This window comes from Glossina fuscipes, unplaced genomic scaffold (genome assembly GCF_014805625.2).
Source record: "Glossina fuscipes isolate IAEA_lab_2018 unplaced genomic scaffold, Yale_Gfus_2 60, whole genome shotgun sequence".
Taxonomy (NCBI): Eukaryota; Metazoa; Arthropoda; class Insecta; order Diptera; family Glossinidae; genus Glossina; species Glossina fuscipes.
The window spans coordinates 4,148,926-4,160,803 of record NW_023998432.1 but is presented as its reverse complement, the minus strand read 5'-3'; positions in this window follow the sequence as shown (position 1 = coordinate 4,160,803).

Below are 11,878 nucleotides of genomic sequence, written 5' to 3'. Positions count from 1 at the left end.
ATTTCTTGGGCGAGGTATAACTCAGTCACTCCAAGTTTCGTTGCAAGAAATTTTGAATAAAAATCCAGACATTCGGGGGGAATGGTGTACCATTTCCTTAGGTTATTGTTCCCTTTTTACGGGAGAGAAGTACAGCAATGGGTAGAAGCTGGCTACGGCAAGGAAAAGAACCAGCGAGATGACCCGACTTCTGCTGTGGCTTACACGTGGTGCTCGATTTACTTATTGTTACTATTATTAACTTCGTACAATTACCGCGGAGCGCTACAAAAAAAAGAACCGTTCCCAGTGTCAGAGCTGCCTCGGCGGTTTGTCTTAGGTTGATCACTCGTATATAAGTGCACAAAGAAAGTGTCCTTCAGTCTTCCAGGGATGGCGACTAACAGCTAAGTCTGCACATCCCCTATCCGGCAGTCAATGGTCCTGCAAGTCCTTCAGGGATGGCGACTAACAGCTAAGTCAGCACATCCCCTATCCGTGAGTCAAGAGTCCTGCAAGTCCTTCAGAGATGGCGACTAACAGCTTGTCGATTTGTCCGTGGGCACTTACCTCCTTAGACGGTTATGACACCAAAATGAACGAGTCTGTGCGATGCGCTGTTCTTTTATAGCCTGAGTCTCACTCGCTTGTCCTATTGCCAACATGTTCTATGTGTTTACATGAGTTTTGAGGTACTATGCTTATGTGTATGCTTAGTTATGACCTGCATGATCCTACTTATACACAAATTAAAACCAACTTACATGTAGCTTATTACTATGTTCGTTCAAATGCCTACTCACTAGGCACTCAGGTACCAAATCGCGTGATTCAATCACCGTTAGGTATGTGAGTGCTTGTGCCTTTCTATGCCTTTATGTTTGCACATGCTTTGCTTTGTGTATCTCTGCATGCTTGGCATGTTTACGTATGCAGTTTATGCATTGTCGTATGTTATTATTTTTTTTTCCTACCTAAGTACGTGCTCCTGCAAGTTGGTATACCCTAACGGTGTTACACACTCTGCGCATTTTACACATAGAGATTCTTGCTGAAGTTTGTTCGTTTTGCATGTATCGATTTTCTGCCTGAGACCAAATCTGCATGTTTCGTTTGCCCTAACGGTACTATCAGCTTGGTACATTATTTGAAGGTTCAATGTGACCTAACGGTGCTATATCTTTGTGCAATGCTGCTGTAGCTTCTGTGTATGTTTGAGCTGCGTTCCTACCGTTTCGATTTTACTTAGTTGTATAAGTCGGGTTGTGCTCTTATACTTATGTTTTACTACATATCTATGCTCTCTACATTTGTGTTCTCCACTCATGCCTTTTTTATGCACGTTGTGGGTTTTTTTCCCTAATGCTTTTGGACACTTTGAGTTCTTTTTTTTATAGTTTTATACATTTGAGTTTTTAATTCTGTTATTAGACATTCTGGGATTTTACTTGTGTTTATACTTTTGAGTTTTTTTCCTACTTAGCCTTTCCTACATTGGGGTTCTTAATTCTGCTGTTAATCATTTGAGATTTTGAATCTAAGCTTTTATGCGTTTGGGTAATGGTCTCTTGAATCTAAACTTTTCTTTTTACATTTGGGTCCTTGACTCTGCTATTAAACGTTTTGAGGTTTTGGATCTGAACTTTTATACACTTGGGTTCTTAACCTGTGCTGGGGTGTGCTTCTATGGTTTTACATAGGCATATTCACTATGTGTTTTATACTTTTCTCTCTACAATGCATTTGGTGTGTGTTTCTATGGTTTTACCTAGGCATATACACTGTGTGTTTTTATGATATTTTCTCTTCACACGGTATAGGCATATTTAGTGCGTGTTTTTATGATTTTACGCATTTGATGTTGGGGGAGGCTGCTCGTGTATTGTTCACAGATCGGACTTGCTGACTGCGGAGTGCGGGTGGACTTTTAAGCGGACGGACATGTGTTTCGTAAGGAAGCAAAAACGCTTCCTTACAACTTACATACTTCTTTTTATTATTAATTGACAAATTTCTTCCTTATGCATATCAATATTACAAAAATTGGAAAAACAAGCTCTTCCAAAAATTTATGAATAGTGCTGCTGCTTACGACTGTTTCGCCTGTTCGCCTACAAGGCATAGATTTAATTACCTCATCCGTCAATGTTATTGCAGATACTTTCAGTTGATAAAATCTTCACTGCTTATTAATCTTAAGTATTTTTATAAGCTTGTCAACTCCCAAAGAAAAATCTCCATATATCCCTCGCAGGTTTCTCTCAATGGTTCCGAGTCCTTTGGGGATATTGAAACGTCAAAGGTCCTTGCTGATTAGTTTCAACGAAGTTTTTCAACTGCTGATTTCGTTTTAACTGTTAACTATTCATGTCATGTCACGAATTCAGCTTCGATTTCATAGCTTGGTCATTTCAAAAAATGACCTTTTACATTATTTGAGACATCTAAAACATAGTTGTGCGCTTGAACCTGATGAAATTCTCTCATGCATACTTAAATAACGATCTGACGAGCTGTGTGGTGTTAATTTAAAAGTTTTTTAATCAGTTCTTGAAATCTGGTGTTTTCCGTTTGTGTTGGAAGAGTATTTACCTGATTCCGCCTCAAAAATGTGGAACCAGACATCAGTTTAAAAATTGTGGAGGCATTGCCAAGTTAAGTGTCTTACCTAAGTTGTCAGAGGTAATGGTTAGTATTTAGCTTTCCCTAGAAATCCCATGGCTTCCTCCAAGCAAGATCAACTGGTACGAAGTTAGACTTCACTTGCCATGTTTTCAAGGCTTTTTCTAGCGGCTGTCACACGGACATCGTATATACTGATCTTGGTATAGCGGTTGACTTAGGTAATTATAACTTATTGATTTTCAAACCCCAAACCTCTGGCTTGGCTTTGTACTTACTGAAACGGCTAGGCTCTTATCTTCGTAGCAGATTATTCAGGGTTTTGTTAAATTTCGTCGTTGCCGATAAATTTCCCAAGATAGCTACTTAGGGTCTATTTTATTTATTCTATACATATATGATCTAGTCATCGTTAAATTTTATGAAATTAAATTTTAAAAAATGCAAGAAGTTTTCTTTCTTAAGCAGGACGTCATTAAATACTAGATATTTCATTGATTCTTCAATGAAAAATATCGCTTCCAAAATTAAATACAAAATATTATTCTTATAAATAAAATTCTTGCACATTCTGCTAAAAAATGAATGCATCCTCGTATATATTTTACATTCTGCAAAATCAAAAGGATTAGTTTCAGCTAAAGAAATTCTAAACTAAAAAATCAAATAAAAAGCTTACGTTCTAATAAAGTTAGAAAGCTATACTGACTAAAACAAAAATAATTAATCTTCTTATAACAAAATAATCTCCAATAAATACAATACTGTGTGTGATACAATTGCATATATAAAATCTAAATTTACTACATTTGTCTGATAAAATAGTTATTTGCTATTATTATTATTCAAAAATAAAATAAAAATATATTTAATATTTTATCCGTTCGCACTAAAATATTAAAAATCATAAAATTCATGGTTTATGCCGGTTTGACACTTAATCCAACGTCGAGGTTGTACTCTTTTTTATCGACAAGAACTCTCCAAAAAAATTACTCTGTCATTCCTAAAGTAACTTATTCTTATAATCATTAATAATGGATCAATAATTCAAGAATTAATGTATTATTTAATTGCAAGTTAATTAAATTTCAATGTCACTCCAATAAAATTATTAATTTTCTTTTGAAAAAATGAACCAAAAATTCTTTAATGAAATAATAATAAAGATTTATAGACTCTTCTCACCTTTTAATTAAACTTTGGCTTGTTTATTAAAAAATAAAATTTTAAAAAACTAATGATTATACTAGCTTTGCACAGTCAATATACTGCGACCATTAAATAATTCATAGGGCAGATCAAATTTTAAATATATTCAAAAGGACATGTTTTTATTAAAAAGGCCAATGAAATTTCGCCAAGTTCTTTATAACAACTTATCAATTCTTTATATTTATGTAAATAATTACGTTAATGTTATCAATATTATTGTAATTTTATAAATAGAATAAATGTTTTAATAAATGATCAAAATTAGATAAGTAATTTATATATTGTAGTGTGGTCGCATATCGGTATATGCATCCATTGTGAAGTGTGTCATGCAACCCCAGCATAATTCTTTTTGCTGAAAGAAAAATAAAAATTATGACACTCTTCACCCGGCTGAGCATTGCATTTCGCAATGGAATACAATGCCATGCGCCCCCAATTAAAACAATTAACTTTAGCAATGTAAGCATAATTTTAGCAAAGAATTTATGTATAAATAACTCATCAAAATATGAATAAAGCAATTGTATTCATGAAATTCAAACTAAGCGTATCAATCCGCTAGGCGTTCCATCCGCCCAATATAAATTTTACTAGGGACTGCTTCATGAATAGCTCGTCTGGCATTTATAAAGAAGCAGACAGACTTGGCGCATTAAAGCCGAGCAACTTAGGGCTAAACACCAATAACACTTACTTACACTTTGGGAAAGATTCATAGCGAATCTTCCTTAAATAAATAACTGGACGCATCCAATCATTAAACATATTACAATATGAATTATAATACTGATAATAGCTAATTCTATGCTTGTATTTAATAAAATTCAATTTTATTTTTAATTATTCATTTTACAGCTTATCTTATTAAATATGAAATTATTATAATTATTTTATTTTAAATTTAAATAAAAAATCTAATATCTTTTAAATCTTTGTGACCGACATTTATAATCGTTGAAGCTAATAATCCCTTACAGGATTGCAATTACAACAAATGTAATACATTGGGATTTCTTTAAAATTCGTTTAGGTGGATCTAGTCTGTTACTATCCCTTTTGTATATTCGGATATAATGTACCATTTTCATTTTCTTTATAAAAGACCACTGTAAAGGGTCACCAAGTACCTAAACATGGATTTGCAGTAGCCCACTCTTGGGTCGCTTGGTTCAACAAAATGCGCATAGTTTCTGCTACCGTTTGATCTAGTAGATCACAGGCTGTTCACGACCTATGAACAGGCATCGGTGTTTTCATATTAGATGTTCTAGACTCAATGGTGTATCCATGAGGGCAGCCCGATCCTCCTAATTTATCTATTACTCTACTACAGAGGAATATCAGTTGAGCTTAAATGTTCAGTCTCCTGTCCGTAAAGTCTAATTATCGAATCGAATAATGCAAAAATTCAAACTATGCCGATGGCTTCACTCGTCAGCGTCTCAAGAACTCCCAAATGAAATACGTATTTCCTGTTACCAATTTGCTGACTTTTGCGTTTTTGTGATGATGAATTGGTGAAGACGGAACTAACCTGCGACATCGCCGCGGCAATGTGAAAACGTCTGTCTGGGACATCGAATATAATTTTGGCAGACGAGACATCGTACTATTACATTTGCCAAACCTCAGCCGATAATTAACATTAAAATCACCCTAGAGAGATTATTTATATTTCTCATAAACTTAGCCTAGCATCTCAGCCGAAGGAAGAAAGTGCAAGCCCACAATAATTTCGAGCTCCTCTAATATTTAAGCCATATTCGTGTTAACTTTATTGCTCCACTTATCTATTTTGTAACAAACCAAAAACAACGATTCGGACCCCGCGTGATTCAACGGCTTGCATATCTGCATGTCGTATTTTTACTTGTAAACACAATATTTCACGTTAACGATCATTTCTATGTGATTTCTATATGAGCACATAATGACATTTTCTTGTTTTTTTTTTTTTTTTTTTTTTTTAATGCGAGCTGCAAGTGTAAATCTTCCGAAGATGCTACTAATTCGCAGAACTTGCATTCACCGTCCATTGCGCTTACTTACTAAACGTGTTTTTTATAGTACAAATCTTCTACCGCCAGACATCAGTCGTGGTTCAATTAGTGCACATCTTTCAATGCATTCCCCGTTTGATCTCTTTTCTTCACTTTTTATGTCTGTTGCAATCACTAGAATCTGTTCTGGAATGGTTTGGAAACTGCACTATGACAGTTCATCATCGCTTTGTCTTTACAGTGAGGGCAATGATATAAGATAGACTTGTCCACATTCAGATAGAAGTAGTTGTAACATTTTAATTTAGTGTTAAAATGAAACAGTAGTAATAAAAATAAATCAATTACAAGAATAGAATTTGTACTTTAATTAAATCGCATGCTAAATATATAAATCAATGATCTTTTAAATTATTAATTATACATACATTTTTCTATGTATACAACTTATATGTTCATAGTATTTACATTTAGATTCAATTTAGACATCAAAGAGCCTCAAACCATGATCCAGGTAATAGAGAGGACGTATCCAAATCAATCAACATATGCTTAGCAGCACCAAACGTCAAACATAAGCCTTCTACAACTATACAGCTAGGAACAAGATTTTAAATACATCCCAAAGGATGCAAAATTAATGCAGAAATGACTCTAACTGAAATGACTATGAGTAAATGTTCATTTCAATTTTTGTTGTTTCTTTATCTCACATTATCTTTGGTATTTTACGGTCGTGTTAAGGAATATTTATTATACAACTTATTATAACATTATTGATTACTTTGTATATTAGATGTGCATAAATGCAAAAATTGAATGTTTGTTATAAGTTCTTGGAATGCGAGAAAATTTTCGTTGTGTGTTTCCTCTTTTTTTATTATTTTAAAACATTTTTTTTAAGATATTTAAACACAAAGCCTATCAATTTTTAATCCTTTTTTTAAATTGTTCATCACATCTGTGTAAATCAATTAATACCTTTCTATCTACCTTGGTTTTTTTTTTTAATTAATCAATGTTGCTGTTTCTTATGTAAAGCAGTTTATTTAATCTTTCTAAGTTAAGGAAAATTTTTGGAAACAGAAAACAATTTTAATTAGACCTGGCAAGTTCACACAAGTATTGATAATACAATATCTATAATTAATTAGCAAGTTTGAATATCACTGTGCTTCTAGACTCTTAAGTAAACATTCAAGCTACGGAGGAAGAAGGGCAGCAAGAACCTATCTTTGCTACAACAACCATGAGAAAGGTATAGGAGAATTATCGTCTTTACCGCGGATACAGAAGGATATTCTGAAGTGAGCGGCAAGCTAAAAGGTAGATTATGGAGGCAAAATACAGCATTACTACAAAAAGGACGGAAGTTATCGGCAAACAATGCTAGCAAAAGTGTCTTCAATTGTATGACATTTTGAAAAATTATTAAAAATTTTTAAAAATTGTTATAATATTATATATGAGAACCCTATTTAAATAAACAAACAAAAAAAAAACAAAGTTTTATATATATATGCAAATAAATAATGAATTTTCATTTGCAGTGAAAAACATAAGACAAAAGCATTCATTCTTAATGTAAGACTTAAAAAAATCAATGGATGTTTGTTGCCGAGTGTTCATATTGTATACAACACAAGCTTAGACACACGATTCGCATTGGTCGTCATTCAATTTTCCTCCCTTACAATTTTTTTTTTTTTCATTACATGGGTAAATTTCAACATTATTTTCAAAAATTTCTAATCGTCAGCGTTTCATATGGGATAGAAAATTATTTTTCTTCTTAGTACAGCGGTCTTTCACCTCTTTGCAGTTTTTTACTTTGTATTTACTGGGCATGCCCACTCCTTTGATATACCTTTCTAGATTTTCTCTTTTTACACACTGGGAAGCGTTTGTCGCCTTTCTTGCCTTTTATATTGTAATGTATGTAAAGCTGTTTAATGATGAAGCGTTCAAATATTTGTTTACGGCAAGATTCCCTATGAATCCTTCCCAAACTGTTAGTGAATGTAGTTTAGCAGTTTAGCCCTAAGCTGCTCGGCTTCAGTGCGCCAAGTCTTTCCGTCTTTTATAATGCCAGTAAGTTTCGGCATAAGACGGTCCCTAATCTTTATGTTTCAGGCGAATTGAACGCCTTGTATTTCCAGCGAGTTAACCGCTAGTTTGAATTGTTTGATGACAACTGAATTTCTTTATTTTCTTTGGCACTATTTATACTTAATTTTTACACTAAATTATTCTTATCTAAACAGGATTGTAATTGTTTACTAAATTATCCTTATCACTCACTAAATTATTCTTATTTAGACAGAATTATAATTGTTTACATGCGGAAGTGACGTAAATTTTATTTTTATTTTACCAAAACAATTATGCTGAAGTCGCATAATTCTGTCACACTTCAAGTGGATGCATACGATAGTATGCGATCACACTACAATATACTGCGTTGATTAACTGCTCTTCCATCATTTTGCATTTTTTTTAACTAATTAACTTTTATTATTAATTATTTTGAATTTGTTTAGTTATAATAGTTTTATTTTTCTTTCTTCTCCTGGCTGTGAAATAATAATAATGCAAATAGCTATTTTAATTTTAACTATTTTGTCTTCTTTCTGTTTGACATTTTAAGGTTAAGAGCTAGTTTAAGTACGAGATGGGTAAATTACGCGCATTAAGCAATGTTGTTTTAATGGACTTTAAAGAATCCGATAATGAGAACAAGTGATAAGCATCATTTAGGCAAACAACTCTGAGCCGATTAAACAGCTCATAATTATATTTACATTGACTAAGCTTAACCAAGGTAAAGTTCCTAGAGAAAGCTTATTTCACCAAGTAATGCAGGCGAGTCAATAGCACCATTTATTACTTTGATTACAAAGGAAACGCCAAGAACAAACCTACGTTTCTCAAGAGACGGTAAGGACAGCAGAAGCAACCCATTTTCATGAGAGGCAATCGGATCCCAACCCAAATTCCTAAGGGCAAACAGCAAGAATTGCTTTTGAACAGTTTCAATTGAATCTACGTAGCACCTATATGAAGGAGACCACACAACTGAGGCATACTCGAGTATGGGTCTAACCAAACACATGTACAGCCTTTTCGTAATGTAGGGATCATCAAGCTCCTTGGACCACCTTTTTATAAAATCAAGCGCGGACTTAGCTTTGCTTAACGAGAGCTCAATGCGCAAGTTAAAACGTAATCTATGGTCAAATAGAACGCCTTAATCTGTGAACGTATCAACATCCTCCAACCTGTGCGAATCAATAAAATACTGAGTAATGAATGACTTCCGTCTTGAGAAAGAAAGCTTCTTAGAAATATTTAGCTTTAGTTTCAGAAGATTCAAAGAGCACCTCGAAACCAAATTATTCAAGTCACTTTGCAGGTGATGTGGTTGCAATTCTACAGAGAAGGAAGAAAACAGTTTCACTTAATCAGCGTACATTAAGATCTGACTGGAATTAATCACCGATGGGAGAACATTAATATATAAACTAAATTAAATGGGACCTAAGTGGCTACGTTGAGGTACGCCAGACGTCACGGGAAATTCATCCGAGGTGATGAAGTTAAACAAAACCCTGTATGATCTACTGTGCAGATAAGAGCTTATCCATATCACTAAATAGAATGGGGAGCCAGAGGCTTGGAGTTTAAAGATAAGTAAGTTATGGTTAACCAAATCGAACGCTTTGCCAAAATAAGTTATCAGTGTATCTGTGCGAGAGCAACTTCAAAAAGCCTTGAAACTTGACAAGTAAACTCTAGCAAATTGGTGACCGTAGATCGCCCTTTCCGAAAGCCGTGCTGGTGCGGAGAAATATACAAATTATTGGAAAATGCCAAATGCTAAGTCACAAATCGCTCAAACAGCTTAGGCAAGACAATCAACTTGGCTATGCCCCTGTAGTTCTCAACAAGTTATCTACTTCCACTTTTGTGAATGGGAATAAGGAAACTGCTCTTCCAACACATAGGGAAAACACCTAAATTCAAGGACAGGTTAAAAATCTTTGAGATCACACCACATAACTCGACAGCGCAAGATTTAAGTACACATGATGGAGTTCCACCAGGTCCAGGCGTATAACTGTATTTTAGAGGACTCAACTCTTTAAAAACCACATCTTGCGAAATAATCAAGTTAGGATTTGAAACCGAGTTAGTTATAGGATATGGATAGATCGCTGATATATCGAAATTAGCAATCGAAAAGTTTCGTCGGAAATACTCAGCAAATAGATTTGAGATTTCAAAATCATCCGAGGAACCAGAGCCATTAAAATAAACATGAGAGGGATATATGGAAATTTTTCTATTAGAGTTAACAAATTTAAAAAAGTATTTAGGATTAGCAAACAGAGATGATTTAATGAACTGAAGATATCAGCAGTAATAATGGTGGTTGAGGGAGTTAAATCTATGCCTCGCCACCGAGTAAGCGAAATAGTCGGGCGCAGAGCCACTTTTCGAATATTTCTTGAATAGCGTGTTTTTTCTATTCTTGTGATATTTAATTGTCTTATTAAACCACGGGGGACACCTGCTTCGAGGTCAACAATGCTTGATCGGAACAGATGCAGCAATAGCTAGATTTAATGTATTGTAGAACGATGACAATAAGCTTTCAATACTTCCGGTTAAGAAATCAAACCTCATATGTGAAAGACGATGTTTTAGCAAAACAATATTGATTTTATGAAAATCATAATATTTACTTAAAAAAATTTGATATGGCACACAAAGGCAGTTCAACGAACCATCATTCTTATGATGAAAAGAAATGCACATTGATGGATGATAATGATCCTCAGGTAAACTAAAAGGTGGACAACGATGTACGTTAATCTCAGGAAAATTGGTAAAGCATAAATCAAGCAGTCTACCATTGAAATTAGGGGTACGATTATGTTGAACCAAATTACGATCAAACAATTCATTAAAGAACACAAAAGCCCTATCAGACGTTGAAGTAGGAATTAAACAGCCAGAATTATCACTGTGACCAAGTGACTTAAGGCAAGTTGAAGTCACCCAATGCAACGACCAAATCAGTGGGTCTAGACCGCTTGGCCACTTCACAAAGGAGGATAGCGTGTTTCTTGTAAATAGAGATATCAGAATTTGGGGGAATATAGGAGCAGGTTATAAATAGCTGTTCATTAGGCATTTTCGCACGAATGGCGATAAATTCAGCGTCAGGAGAAGTGAGAAATTCTATCAAATTGGACGGGACTGACGCAGATATGGCAATTAATACACCACCACCAATGGGATTCCCTCGATCATATCTAAAGACTTGGAAAGAATTGTGGAAAAGTTCCGACGAATGAAGGTCGGGTTTTAGCCAAGTTTCAGTGAAGACCAAATAGAAAAACTCCGTACTCACTGAATTTAGAAAAGTAGAACGAATTTTCGAATTTAGGCCCCTAACATTTTGATAAATGAGAGATAGTGGGCCTGAAGAAACAATTCGTTTTTTGAAGGCGACAAGACTATTGCCTTGGTATTACGGGGACGATCTCGAGCGATAAATTCCTTAATTAAGGATCCTACTGGCCTCAGTGATTTGTTTAACAACATATCACTGTTTTCAGTCGGAACTAATATTTTAAGAGAGTAGATTGCCCTAGATTGAGAGGGAGCCATTTTGAAAATGCTAACGCGCTTTAAGTTGACTGATGGAACTTTCGCCGCCAGATAACTTTTTATGTTATCCACCGATGTTTCAGGTGCCAATCTGGACACAAATATTGCTTTTCTGGGAGGAACTGCCGTCAAGCAAATGTCATTACTTGGAACAGGAGGGTTCACGGTTGGGAAGTTTATAGTAGGGTGGAATATAGATGGCGTTATCCCCTTGCACCAGCAGCTGGTGCGACTTGCCCAGTCTGGTGACCAGCATTCACATTCGAACAGTCAGGGGGATACGATGATTTATTTTTCTCTTTATTATTTTTAGGCGATGGCACTTTATTAGAGTGGGTGGCGGCTCTGGGCGGAGATACCCTTGCCACTTCAGCATAGCTTAA